At 45.0% G+C, this 15,553-nt stretch overlaps 1 protein-coding gene across 3 annotated transcripts in view; it reads left to right on the forward strand.

Moving 5' to 3' along the window:
- LOC139760557 (gastrin/cholecystokinin type B receptor) overlaps positions 1-15,553 on the forward strand; it is a 280,378-nt gene that overhangs the window by 153,570 nt on the left and 111,255 nt on the right. For all 3 annotated transcript variants that reach the window (XM_071683898.1, XM_071683897.1, XM_071683899.1), the window contains exon 3: positions 3,939-3,989. The gene's annotated coding sequence lies outside the window, so the exon portion shown is untranslated. The remainder of the gene's footprint in view (positions 1-3,938; positions 3,990-15,553) is intronic.

Genomic DNA, 15,553 nt, shown 5'->3' on the forward strand with positions numbered 1-15,553 from the left:
CCCTAGTGCAGACGGGGAGTTATTGGTTACTGTCTCTCTGTCAACACAGTGGCTGTCACCAGCCCCCCCTTATTCAGATCAAATCTCTAGATGTTGAGCATGATAACATACCCTTAAGGCGTGATGGTGTGGTGGTATTTGCTGTGAATATTATGGCCCAGTTCAAAAGCCCAAGGGTCGTGCCCAAAACTCCCCTCTTCAAAACTCTCTTTTGCGTGCAGCTTTCCATACTCAAGACACCGAACACTTACTCCTAAATTGTCCTGCACTCACCTGACGCAGACAGACACCCACACACTCCTTGACCCATGGTTCCGTCTGGTGGACGTGGCTGGCTCCCTTAGAGCCGCTGCAGCTCCACAGAAGGAGGCTCCTGGTGGCAGGAAGGTAAATGTAAAGATGTTGCTAACTCACTGGTTACGGAGTGTCAGTAAACATTAGAAAAACAGAGGTCAGATTTGACCTGGCAACACACAGACGTTAGTTTAAAACTGGCGCAGAGAAGTTAATTTAAGATGCACAGTGGACGACCTTTCTTAGTAAGCCTTGAGCCGCTAATTCCTAGTGGGTAAGTGTAGCTGGGGGAGAGGAGTCCCCACGCAGAAGGCCCGCGTAATATATATGGACTGGTGTCAGGCTAAATGAGGCCTCTTGGGGGATTCACCTGCATTAGGAAATCTAAATTATGTAATGTAACTTTAATGTGATCCAGCAGCGTGAATGTCACCGATATGCGGTACAGCAACGTAATTGGGAAATATTACAAGCACGGTTTGATTCAGCACTTTATGCCAGACTTGCTGTTACTCAGCTTACCAACAGCCAAATAGAGAATTTTCGCGGTCTTGTGCTATGCCTCTTGTGTAATTTTGCAATCGCCAAATTGTGCTGCCGTCAAATAAGCTTCGTTCAGCTCCCGGCTAATTTTGTGGTCTCTTTATAAAGCGGTTACTTACTTAGCTTAGTAATTTTCTCGTCTATGAGTGACACTGCTGTTCAAAGACCGTCAAGCATAGCGGTCGCCAAATTTAGCTCTGGGTAGATAAGGCTGTCGTCTAATTCAACGGTCGCATGGTTTATGGACCGCTAAATTTAGCGGCCATTTTACAAAACGGTTGTCTCTTCCCGCCACTGTAAGACCCATATTTGGATAGCATGTGATGGAGTCTAGCCTAATAACCTCCTTAGGTCGATAACTTAATCTGACGACCGAGGCACATTAATAAAGTCGTTTGTTTTTATGAATACTTTATTAAACAAACTGCTGGCGTTGCGTAGGACTTTACTTAGTAGTGGATTACATTTAATGTTACATAAGTAGCAAGATATTGTGCAACTGGATGTATCTTATTTCCTACCGTTTGAAACGTTACACCACGGTTTTATTGTAATATGTATATATATATATATATATATATATTTTTTTTTTTTTTTTTTTTTTTTTTTTTTTTTTTATACTTTGTCGCTGTCTCCCGCGTTTGCGAGGTAGCGCAAGGAAACAGACGAAAGAAATGGCCCAACCCCCCCCATACACATGTACATACACACGTCCACACACGCAAATATACATACCTACACAGCTTTCCATGGTTTACCCCAGACGCTTCACATGCCTTGATTCAATCCACTGACAGCACGTCAACCCCTGTATACCACATCGCTCCAATTCACTCTATTCCTTGCCCTCCTTTCACCCTCCTGCATGTTCAGGCCCCGATCACACAAAATCCTTTTCACTCCATCTTTCCACCTCCAATTTGGTCTCCCTCCCCTCCTCGTTCCCTCCACCTCCGACACATATATCCTCTTGGTCAATCTCTCCTCACTCATTCCCTCCATGTGCCCAAACCACTTCAAAACACCCTCTTCTGCTCTCTCAACCACGCTCTTTTTATTTCCACACATCTCTCTTACCCTTACGTTACTTACTCGATCAAACCACCTCACACCACACATTGTCCTCAAACATCTCATTTCCAGCACATCCATCCTCCTACGCACAACTCTATCCATAGCCCACGCCTCGCAACCATACAACATTGTTGGAACCACTATTCCTTCAAACATACCCATTTTTGCTTTCCGGGATAATGTTCTCGACTTCCACACATTTTTCAAGGCTCCCAAAATTTTCGCCCCCTCCCCCACCCTATGATCCACTTCCGCTTCCATGGTTCCATCCGCTGACAGATCCACTCCCAGATATATATATATATATATATATATATATATATATATATATATATATATATATATATATATAGAGAGAGAGAGAGAGAGAGAGAGAGAGAGAGAGAGAGAGAGTGTTCCTATAAGTCCACGGGGAAAATGAAACACGGTAAGTTCCCAAATGCACTTGGGAACTTTTTGTGTTTCATTTTCCCCGTGGACTTATATGAATAAACTTGATCACGCACAGAACTGTGATCCTTTCCAATATGAGTGTGTATGTGTGTGTGTGTGTGTGTGTGTGTGTGTGTGTGTGTGTGTGTGTGTGTGTGTGTGTGTGTGTGTGTGGTGCTACCGAAAAGTCACCTTTGACGAGGTTGCATCATCTTTATTGAACGAAAATGAGCACAATAACGTCGAGGGACTGGCAGCCAGTTAGCCACTCAACCTCCCAGCCTCCCGTCCACCCAGTCTGTCACCCAGCCAACCTCCCAGCCTCCCATCCAGTGAGCAAGCCAGCTTGCCAGCCACCCAGCCACCCAGCCAGTCAACCAACCCAACCGACCTCTCTCCCCTGTGAATCCTACACCGACCACTTCTTTTTCCTTCCCTCCTTCCCTTGTGATCCAAAGGTCAAACACAAAGTAGAAAAACTTTGGCACGAGTGTAAGCCTCTCAACCAGCCAGCCAGCTTGCCTTGCTGACTCAGACCCATGTTTGTTCGTTCGGCGGCTAACAACAAAGCCATTTTCATTGTGCTTGGACCATTATCAGGTTCCTGTGGTGCATCTTACACACGACTAACGTAGTTTGGGAAGCCATGAAGAGGCTCAGTGCAGAGGCGTCTCAAAGTCAGGACGCCTTTATCAAGCTCGCTTTGCTTTAGCACGAGAGTGAGAGGAGAGCAGAGGGTGATTTTTGTGGGTCATCATCATTACAGTATTGGAACCGAATCATTTCACAATCGATTTATTCACTTCTCTGGAGAGTGGTCTTTTTTGTCTTTATTTATTCATAGATATAGACATCTGTCTTTGTATCTGTCTGAATCTATTCATTTTCTGGACTCCGCCTACTCAAGGTTACACCGCGAGTGCGAAATTCACCCTTGTCGAGGCTGGATGAATAGGAGTACAGACAGTCCTTCTAAGAAGTCTATATTTTCCTGCCACTGGATGTAACATAACCTTGGGCTGTAGTAGCCTTTGGATAGGTACTGCGTAACACCAAGACTCGTATAAAAAAATTGTTGGGTTAATTATGAATTGATATTATAGATATATATATAGATATATAGATATATATAAACCTTGCTTGTTTGATTGTTTATGATCTGCCTTTCATCCCGCTCATCTCTGTATCCAGAAGCAATAAACTTGCCACACTAAAAGCAATGTACCGCTTGTATACCCTCCTTTAAAAGCTTCAATTACCTCGCACGCTCCTCCATGAAGGTCGCTCCCGCCAACACCTCACCATTTGCACTCCCTGACCTGCTCGATAACACAGTATATATTATCGTCATCATTATTATATTATCATTATCATTATTATTATCATTATTATTATTATTTATTATTATTATTATTATTATCATTATTATTTCATAACACCTAGACCCCTTCTCCAGGGATTGGTTAAAGGGTCCAAAGATATGTACGTGAAAGTGCGTCATTACGACAACGTTTTATAGTGACAGTCATTGACTGTTGTCATATATTTGTAGTACAATACATACAACCTAATTCATTTTCTCCCTTTTATTTCAGGCCCCTGCGTTCGACCCTCCTCCCACTGAGGGAAACCAGAGGCTTGTTCACGTAAGTATTCCGATTGTTTATTGCATTATGATATTCACCCTTTATCATTACTCCTGGGAACAGGAGGAAAAAATACTACCCCTCGTGTTTTAGGTCTGCTATCTCTGTTCCTTTCGGATAGATTCGTTCACGCCAGTGTTGATAATTATCTAAGATTGTGGGATTATCATTTTACATTCATGTAACTTATATTTCGATATTAATTGAATTGTTAGAGGGTAGGATTATGAAGGAGGGTTCTCTCGTTCGTGAGGTAAACAGTGAGTACAGATTTCTATAGCAATGTTAGTCTGACCCTAAGTGGAACGGATCCCCATAAGGTAATAATTCGATCCCCGTTTCTCTGTTGACATATGAACTCGCCTAACAGTCATCAGAAAGTATGAACACCTCACCTTACCTCACATACGAACCGAATTCACTTCGATATTCTTTTTCGAAGAAAGTGCTACGCCTAAAATCCCAAGCACTAGAATAAGTCTATACAGTGTAAGGATTCCAGTGGCACCACCTTCGTCAAAATTTTAACCAGTTGTAATACATGCGTCCGTTGTCTTAAATATCAACGTGACCCACGTAATTCCTGCGTGTCGCATAAGGCCATAAAGAGGGGCAGGAGCTGCGTGCTGGAAAATGCTCCCCCTCACTGTCTGAAAGTAGGAACAGATGGATGAGCAACGGGAGTCTGTTTCCCCAAAGGCTCAGTCATCTGCTTGTGACTCAACCTCGCTGAAGGTACGAATGTGAAAAATAAAAAGATCACTATATTCTAAAAAGTTAGTTTGACCGTATTTTTTTTTTTTTTTTTTTGTCTGTATTTTTTTTAATCCGTTGTCTTTAGAGAAGTGTAAAAGGAGAGTATTCGTGAGCAGTCGTTGGAGTTCGTTTACTTGTGTGTGATGACCTATTCATACAGTACAGGGAGGGAGTTATACACTCGTGGGACTTAACTTCTATGTATGTGATTTCTGTGTGTTATGGAAAGAGAGTTTTACAATCGTGTTGCCCCGTTTTTTAATCTTGTTCAGATGTACAGTGTCCCCCCCCCCACACACACACACACAAACAAACACACACACACACACATCCCGGCCTAAGTCAGGTACCCATTTATCAACAAGCTCTGAGGGTAGGATGGACACCTGCGTTGGGTGTGGGCTGTCTGCCTCACCCAGGATTTAAACTCATGTGGCCCTGACTCTGGGTTCGTATATATTTATGAATTCACATGATTTTATGCTCAAATGTACGAGGAAAGAAAAAAAAATGAAGATTAAGTACATATCAAAAAGATTTTTACAGAATTTCGAGGACAATGACGGGGGAAAAAAAGGAACTGCCAGTTTTCTAGCACAACAAAGCCACTCACACAGTCCCGGTGTTTAGGGGCAGAAATAACTGACACACAAAACCGGTGTTTCCCGTGATGAGACATCACGTTGCTTCCCCCAGCTCAGAGGTAATTGGTGTCGCGTGTCACTCCAGGCCAAGATAGCAGGGATCCGCCACCATTACAGATCGAAATTGTATAGTCCTCCTGATGACTGATGCCGTGACCTGGGGTAAGGCAGTTGTCAGAGCTTCCGTGACCTGGGATAAGGCAGTTATCAGAGCTTCCGTGACCTGGGGTAAGACAGTTATCAGAGCATCTGTGACCTGGAACAAGGCAGTTATCAGAGCTTCCGTGACCTGGAACAAGGCAGTTATCAGAGCTTCCGTGACCTGGGGTAAGGCAGTTATCAGAACTTCCGTGACCTGGGGTAAGGCAGTTGTCAGAGCTTCCGTGACCTGGAACAAGGCAGTTATCAGAGCTTCCGTGACCTGGGGTAAGACAGTTATCAGAGCATCTGTGACATGGAACAAGGCAGTTATCAGAGCTCCCGTGACCTGGAACATGGTAGTTATCAGAGCTTCCGTGACCTGGGGTAAGACAGTTATCAGAGCTTCCGTGACCTGGAACAAGGCAGTTGTCAGAGCTTCCGTGACCTGGGGTAAGACAGTTATCAGAGCTTCCGTGACCTGAAACAAGGCAGTTATCAGAGCTCCGTGACCTGGAACAAGACAGTTATCAGAGTATCCTTGACCTGGAATAAGATAGTTATCACATCTCCCCTGACCTGGAATAAGACAGTTAGCAGAGCTTCCGTGACGCGGGACAAAGGAGTCATCGGAGCTTCCAAAACATCGTTAATTTTGGATTCATGGACCGAGTGATGCTGACCTTTTCATGGCCGATTCAACCGAGGGAAAGAGAAGGACTGTCAGAGTTTTAAATGTTTGGTGGGTTCTGCGTTTTCTTCCCCGTTTTCTTTTTTTTTAAAGAAGAGGAAAATGGTGAGGTTGATGGCTATGTTGCGCTGCGAGATATGTTGGAGTGGGAATTATCTCATGTTGGAGTGGAAGCTATCCTATGTTGAGATGTTGGTTATTCTATGTTGAGATGTTGGTTATCCTATGTTGAGATGTGGTTATCCTATGTTGAGATGTTGGTTATCCTATGTTGAGATGTGGGTTATCTTATGTTTAAATGGGAAGTTATCGTATGTTAGAGTGTAAATAATTATGTTGCATTGAGTTACCTTATGTTGTAATCCATCATGTTGCAGTGTTGTTATCTTCTGTTGTAATTTAAGTTATCTGATGTGTCGGATGTTGATGTTATGTCGTTAGCTTGTAAGTAGTGAAGATCACACACACACACACACACACACACACACACACATCTACAATCCTTAACAACTGCAAAGTGTTTTCAATAGACGGACTTACCATACCGGATTCAGTGATTCTGACATTAGACCCCTGTGTTTGGAGACTAGAGAGGGATTCTCCCGTCACAAAAAAAAAAAAAAAAAAAAAAAAAAAAAAATGGGTAACAAGCACATTTGGATGATACATGTGAGTGTGTGTGTGCATGTGTGTGTGTGTGTGTGTGTGTGTGTGTGTGTGTCTTTGTGTGTGTGCTCTACCTACACACCCTCTGCTCCCACAACTCTCTCAGATTGCCGAGTGAAATGTGCAGGGAATTTATTTCGCGAAATTTTTTAAACGTAACTCGTTCACTGAACTTTTTTTTCTCTCTTTTTTTTGAAGTTTTGATTGGTTCATGAAAGACAGGGGGAAAGAGATGGGTAGATTGAGAGGTAGGGGGCGAGAGAGAGAGAGAGAGAGAGAGAGAGAGAGAGAGAGAGAGAGAGAGAGAGAGAGAGAGAGAGAGAGAGGAATTGATGGAAGATGGATAGAGAATGTGAGAGAGAGAGAGAGAGAGAGAGAGAGAGAGAGAGAGAGAGAGAGAGAGAGAGAGAGAGAGAGAGAGGAGTAATATCTTATCTCACAATACAACGTTCCCGTGTTAAAGACCACACATATGTGTATATATTCCCTTGCTCACTGTTGCCTTGTGGGTAGCAGCCCATCACTCTCCCATTCCCATCACACCCGCCTCCTCCCTAAGACTTCAGAACTCACCCATAATTGGACACTGGATGCGGCCTCTCCACTGTGCCCAAAGGCGGCCTATTGAAACCTTAGATTCACATTGTATATATATATATATATATATATATATATATATATATATATATATATATATATATATATATATATATATATATATATATACCTCTCCCGAGCCAGTTGTGTTGTGTGGTACAATACACGTCTGGTGTATTTTCCTCAATTTCGTGTAAAAGTTTGAGAATTCATTTCCTTTTTCCTTTTTATTTTTTTAGGGAGAGAATTATATCATATTTTTCTGAATTATAAAACTGGTATGATTCCACGACCCCTCCCTTGCATCCCTCTTCCCTTGTTCCCTCCCTCCCACGCACGGGTATTGGGACAGATTTGGACAACAAGAGCTTCGTGCCAGGGTTAGGTAGTAACTGCTAGAGTGATGTTGAGCAAGCCTCACTGCACCACTGTATTGACAGTGACAGGCTGGTTGAGTTGATAGTGAGAGTCTTCTTTACCCTAGTTGGATTTATAGTGACAGTTTTCACTGCACTACCCTTACTGGAATGATAGTGACAGACCTCACTGCACTGGTTGGGATGACAGTGACAGACCTCACTGCACTGGTTGGGATGACAGTGACAGACATCACTACATTGGTTGGGATGACAGTGACAGGCTTCACTGCACTGGCAGGGTTGACAGTGACCGCACCGGATTCTCTGCGTTAAACCGAGTGTCAGACTAAGGTTCCCCAGCTCACTATATCATCATTACTATCGTCCCACTGCTCTGTGTCCCCCCAATAAATTGGCGATTGCTCTTTCAACTAACCTTTATTTGCCGTCTCTTTATCAGATTTTCTTTTCCCTATCTCACCCCTAGCCTCCTCCTCCTCTTCTTCTTCTTCTTCTTCTTCTTCGTTAGTCCATCTATTGCCGTATTGTTTCATCCTTTCTCATTTCTGTCCCATGTATCTTTCCCTTTTTTTTCCATTTCTCAGTTCCTTTCTGTACCCCCAACTTTCTTTTCCATCAACCCCTTCTTCTCCCTTCCCTCTACCTCCCCTCTCCTTCTCTCCCTCTCTCCTCCTCCTCCTCCTCTTACAATTTCCGCTAATAAATTGACCCACACAGGACTAAGTTGGGGTAAGCACTTGTTAGCAACAAATTAGCGTGCTTCCAGGCATGAACTGGATTATCTCTCCAAACTCGTGAATTATCATTACATGATAACGAGCTTAGTAAAGAACTTTGACGTCAGGGGACTTTACTGCCGTTTTGCACGAGCAGAGGAACATGGCAAAGTTATGTTCTTCGCCTCTTTTTGTGTCGCAGCCTTTGCGACCCTTGAACACGACGTCGGTACGACCCTTGAATGCGATGATGATGCGACCTTTGATCCTTACGACGGCAGTGCGACCCTTGAACTTGACGACGGTGCGACTCTTGATCCTTACGACGACGGTGCGACCCTTGATCCGTACGACAGCGGTGCGACCTTTCCACTCGAGCACGACCGTATGTCCGTTCTTTGAGCACGAGAGACAGTACAATCCTCGAAGATGACGGTAGGTAACCCTTAGGCGTGACGGACTTGGACAGACAAACCATCAGTACCCTGCACCCACCGAGTTCGAGGGATTACGTGTCGCTCTCAGTTTCCAGAGCCACTTCCCTGGCTGGATCATTTCCAGGACCCGAGACGCACACTTGTCTGGAGTAGTTCATCTCCGCGGAGGACACTGGAGAACGTTATCGTTGTGTGGCTCCATAACTTAACGGAGGCGTAGAGCGCTGCTAGGACTAGTCGCAAGATCTCTCAAGGTAAGAGGATTAACAGAGCCACTCGCGATGGCACTTTGATACGAAATCGACTCCATTTCGGTTCGGCAACTTTCGAATGATACTTTAAAAACTTTGTTCTCCTTACAGGATATATTTTGTTACATGTTTTTCCCCCAGGTGGAAAAAGATGTATTTCAGCCGCGTCTTGAGAGAATAGGAAATTTTCATTTCAGTCGTCTCTCAAAAATATGATATGCACGAACTGAAATATTATTTCTACGCCAAAGGATGGGCCCTCCACACAAGCGTCTTGGACGCAGGTCGCCTGAAATCAACTTGAACGTGAGTTGAATTTACTCCCTTTTGTCTTCTGAGCCGTGGGGCACAGCGTGAGTCTGCCGGTGGTGTGGCTACGTGTAGGAGAAGACGGCTGCAGCAGAAGTCAGCTGAGGGTGGGCGACACTGTGTGGTGTGGTGATGGAGGGTGAGGTCGGGGCGGCTACCACCAGGCTTTGCAACAGCTGCCGGGGGTCTCAGACGGGCGGATGGCGGGAGTAGGTTCCTGACGCCCGACCGACCGACTTCGTTCTGACTTATCAAACTTTAACCTTTGTTTCCTTCCTTTTGTGCGAACGTGCGTAGATTTACTTGAGAAAGTCTTTGGCAGATGGAAATGATAGTCAAAGGAGGAGGCTAAACGTTTATACGCGAGGGTGAGTCGGTGTTCTTTCCTTCTCCTTCAGTATTGGTATGGCAATGGTAACGGGTGTAGAGAAAGCATATGGGAACAAACTATGAAGTTCGGGGTCATCCATCGCTGTGAGCGAAGAGACGCCATTACTCGCAAGTGCAGTAGTCTGGTGAGATCCCTCCTTACCCCACCCTTCACACCCTTCCTGAGCAACCCTCGCTTCCCCAGCACCACACACACACACACACACACACACACACACACACACACACACACACACGCGCTTCCCCATCACTGTGCTCACGCCTATCGCACTCCGTCACTGTTCTCCTTACGCTGCCCTGTGATTCTAAAGTCTGTATAGACTCGAAGAACTTGTGAAATAAAAAGAAATTATCCTGATATGCGATACATGAGATCACCTGATCTCTTATTCTATTAACCGGTTCTTAGAAAACGAGTGAAACACTACAAAACGAATAGAAACCCGTGAAAAAAATTAGTTTTATATAGGATGGCTACACGCAAATCCTCTTAGACCCAGTAGCTTTCCTCGTTTCAGAGCTCCTTGGAAATCGAATTATAAACTAAATAACCTGTCAGCCGAGGTCTTACACCACCTTTGAACCTCACCTTACGCCAGGATTGGTGGTTTCGTGCGGCCACAACACAACATGAAATAATTTTCCACTCTCCGGAGATCGACCTTTCCACGCCGACGCTTGCCTCAACCTCCCCCTCCGCCAAGAATATTTCTTGTCCCTTCCTCAAATGTCAAGTTCTTAAGAGGTAAAATTCGAGCGTGATCCTCTTCATTTTGATGGGTAAGCCAGGCTTACAGTGTACACCTTTCTAGTCCACCTGCAGGTGAAGAACCGGTAGCAGATTCTGACGTAGAAATTGGTGGTGTGGAAGTTCCTCTCACGTTTTGAATCAGATCCTCCGAATGCTCGTCCGACATGGCCACCCGTAGTGTGACGGACGACAAGAAAGCAGTCACGAGGGGTATGGTGAGAGGAGGAGCGTATTGCCCACCCCATCCTCACGGCAGCATCCTCGGCTCTAACCTGGATGGATCCCGTGAGGAAACAGAGAGACACACACGATTAATCTCTCCCCGATTCGATGCTGCGGGTGGAGGCTGGACGCGCAAGCAGCTTATGATAAGACCTTGCGAAAACGGACGGAGTGTTATTGGCCGTTGCGGTGGACCATCAGTGATGAATTATAGGTTTCCTTGTGGAGCGAGGAGCGTTCCCGATACCTCGCTGCTCCTTAGGATGCTCCTCTTGGAGATGTGGTTCAGAACGACGCCTGTAGTACACGGTTTTTAAAAGGTTCACGTGATGCTGCGTCGTCTTTAACGTGCCCGAGGCATGTAGAGAGCTGGGGTGTGAGGACGAGCGACACAAAGTGGGGACAAAGGCTTCTCGTGAAAGTCACAGCTTCGCCGGCAGATGTTCCAGTTGTCATCTGACGATAGGACGGTACTTTTGTTCCTCTGTATAAAGCTGTCTGTATATATGCTAGAATACGAAAATTCCAATGTATCCATTTGAATGACAAATTACTAGTTTTCTGCCTTGGTTCCTCATAAGTAAGAAATGGGATGTCTCTTTACATTGATATATATCTTATTAATGAGAGGACAAATGGGCAAGGAAAGAGTGGTACATGAAAACACGGCATTTTCACAGGGATATGATTCCTAAAAAACACGATTCGTTTCAGCTCTTTTTTTCTCCGAGATTCCTTCCATTCTCGTTGACTATTGTAGTTTGTTGGTTTGAAAGCTGCTTCACGAATCCCTAACAAGCCACATTATGTTCGTGCAAGGGGGTCAGCTCATCCCATGTTGCGTTGTCTGTTAACTTTCCACTGTCAACAACCACGATGAAATTCCCGTTGAATGAGGAGGATCGAGCCATGAAAGTGATTCGACACCAACCTCTTACGAGATGACACAGTAATGAGACGCGGTAGATTTACCGAGGGAGTCACAAGTGGAAACAGAGTCAAGCCTGTTCCTTCTAGGTGGGAAGGAATACCTTATACATGGGCACCTACCTGAGCTAGTCTCTGCTAAGTGGGGAGAGTTACCTTGTACATGGGCCCCTGCCTGAGCCTATCTTAGCCATATGGGGAGGGTTACCTTGTACATGAGCTTGTACGTGCTCGGGTGCACACACAACCCTAAGCCTCTCCCTCAGATCCAGCTGGGAGGGGAGGGAAACATTTTATTCGTACATGTTGCCTGCCTCCCGGTCTGGCTCACCTCCCGTGGAGCACCATCAAAGGTTTGCCAAGAAATTTTTTTGATGCGGCTGGAAGAACACGTGAGCTGTTTTACTGTAAAGGTCATAAATCAGTATTGTAGTTCCGAGCACTGTGTGTGTGTGTGTGTGTGTGTGTGTGTGTGTGTTTGTGTGTGTGTGTGTGTTCTTGATGAGGAGATGCATCCATGACCATTTCATCCATACATGAGTGAGAGGAAGATGTTTACATCACTTCGTGTTTGTAATGTTTCCTGTCTGTAATGTCAGTCATTACTGGAACCACACGACAAGCCATATGGTCAGACGTAACAGAGTGACGACGAGGAGTGTTTTCGAACAGTAGTGTGTTACATATGTTATTGTCATAGATCTCTTGGTGACAGTTGTGAAGTCAGTCGACTATCAGTTTATACTCGATTGTTTCGTGACGAGTTTTAAAGGCGATGGAAAGCTTTATTTCGACTTCTATTTTGTCACTTATTGCTAGACTCCAAGTGTTATCATGTCACACAATACCATCAGAAAGGTTTCACATCTACGAGGCATTTCTGCATGTAAAGTGCTGCATCTAAATCAGTGTGCGTGATTACCATATCATTTTACTTTCTCAATCGCTGAGCGAAGCTCAAGATTCGAGTAAGAGTTCGTGTTCTAAGATATATATCCCAAGTGTTTTCATGTCCATATGGTCTCTAACTACAAAAACCTGCAGACGCTTATTTTACAAAAAGACTCTCTTTTTACACACTCGGTTCATCTCCCAGCCTCATATGCGGTTTTTGCGTGAAATGCTTCTCAGTATTTCATTTATATTTCCTCACTACAATACCACAGGAGTCGCGCAGATCGCTTGCACCCTGCTCACTTGCTTGTCTTTGCCGGGAGAACTCAGTTGTGAGCCTCACTCAGCTATCTCCCTCCTCCTCACCCCCCTCCCCCACCTCAATATCACTGCGACTGAGGTAAGGAGATCCAAGGCAAGTCACTCGAACTAAGTCATGAACTGGAATGAAGTGTGTATTCCCGGCAGAGAGTTCAAGGTGGCAGGAATCGTGCATATTGTCGTGTTCTGTAGTTGTTTGTGTTTACTTCTCCTACCGACTGGGATAAAGTAGTCGAAAATAACACTTAGCCCATAAAGTCTCATCGTTTACCTCAGCAAGTTGAATGATGATCCACGGGGCTGCCTGTTACCGCTGTAAGATACTCTCTTATCTCCCATAGGGAAGGGTATCACCCTGGTCGTGAAAAAAAATATGAGGAGAAGGGTTCTGAAGGAGCACTTTAACCCTCACGTCAGGGCGCCCAGTTCGGCATTAGTCAGGTGGATTATTTGTCTGCTGGAGGAGAGGGATGGGGTCCCTCTGGGAACACCAGGTTGTCTTATGGAGAGTTGGGAGCAATTCCTGCGAGTGATGGATGGTATCAGACTCTGCTGAGGGGTCTGTAAGAGGTCCTCCTCCCGACAGCTTGGTACTACGTTCAACTGATGGGCTTTATCAGGTCCTGTTAACCGCTGGTACCCGATTCTACAGACGGGTCGTAACTGATCCTCCTGCTAAACAGCTGGTACCAGGTTCTACTGACGAGCCGTAGCAGATGCTCTTCCTTAAATGTGGTGCCAGACCGTCTTGCTGACGAGCGGTAGCATGGCCTCTCACGGAGAGAAGCTGTACAAGCCTCTGTTCCTGACGAAGATAACGCCGAAATCACCGCTTCTCCCATGACCCAGACCGTCACAACTCACAGGCAAGGTGAGGGCGGTGCCAGACCATCGGCTTCGAGGGGGAGGAAATAATGTCTTTTTTTTTTTTCCTTCGGATGAAGTTTCGGGCAGAGGGATGAAAACACATCGCAACTCGACGAACGGACGAAAGGGGGGCGTCATGGAGCTGGGGGGCACCGATGCGGGGCGGTTGAGGAAGACGGATTAACTCTGCTGAGAGGTGGAGTATTTCTTTGGTTCTGGGTGAGCTGAGTAAAGATCTTATCGTCCTCATATAAGAGGAAACTGTACTTAAAACATTTTTGCTGGCGTGATTCTCTCTCTTTTCCCTTTTTTTTTTTTTTTTACCCTACGAATCTTTCTGTAATGCCGGCTTTGGAGAGAGTATGAGTGTTACATATTTTTTTCCTTTTAACAAACACGATAGATTAGATTAACCTCACTCTGCAACTTGTGATCCATCTGGTTATTAGTGACGATCAGTAAAAGTATCAGTTTTACCGGAAACACACGCAGCAAGTTGGCCATAAAAAGAGAGCGGCAGGGGAGTGAAGCGAGGCATGAGAGGTAAAGACGATATCTTGAATGAGTCTCCCATGACAGTCATGAGAGTTCCTGGGCGAGAGAGAGAGAGAGAGAGAGAGAGAGAGAGAGAGAGAGAGAGAGAGAGAGAGAGAGAGAGAGTGGTGGTGGTGGCGTTGAGAGTGGCAAGGGGAGGGGAAAAGAAAGATAAGGAGGAGAAAAGGATGAGGGACATAAGAAAAGAGTGGAGGAGGGTTTGGATAGAAGGGAAGACAAACACGAGATCAACCTATGAGTTTATATATATATATATATATATATATATATATATATATATATATATATATATATATATATATATATACTTATATACTTATAATCGGTTTGATATAAGACAAATAAAGCTGTTATGTAATCAGACGTACATTTAATCTTAAGCTTAAGCGTTGGACTCCACAAGAACACCCTCCAGGGGAAGGTGTCGTTGTGGCGGTAGTGTCAACACGGCTGGCTGGTGGGGAAGAGTTATTGTGCGTGTGTCGTGTCTTGCGGTGAGGCGGGCGACCCAGGAATTGCTGTCAGGCACAACTGCACATGAGGAGTGTGTGTGTGTGCATCTGTGTTTAGGGTATGTTTATGTGTGTTTGTGTGTGTATTTGTGTTTGTATATGTATTTGTACCTGTATTTACTTATACAAGGCTGAGCTGCTGTCACCTCAGTGTGAACACCGTGAGCCTGGCACACACTCCGAGTAGTGGAGCTGTGAACCAGCGACTCGGTATTATATCCTCGGGGTCAGAGGGGCAGGCAGATCGCCTGGTATAAACACCATCACACTGACAGATACCAGCACCAGCACGGTCTTAGCCATCGACCAGGTCACACAGAGAGACCCTCCCGCCCAGCCAGCTGTAAGAACAGCTGTGGGTGATATAAACAATCAGAAGTGCACAGCAAATAGCTTAGTTCTTCCGTCGTTTTGCGTATGTCATCTAACTCACAATTGTAACGCGAGCAGCGTGAAAAGATTCGAGATTCATCACTTAATATTCATCATCAAATACATAATGTATGTCACAGCACAATTTTACTACAGTTAGACCAATAT

Source organism: Panulirus ornatus, chromosome 37, assembly GCF_036320965.1.
Source record: "Panulirus ornatus isolate Po-2019 chromosome 37, ASM3632096v1, whole genome shotgun sequence".
Lineage (NCBI taxonomy): Eukaryota > Metazoa > Arthropoda > Malacostraca > Decapoda > Palinuridae > Panulirus > Panulirus ornatus.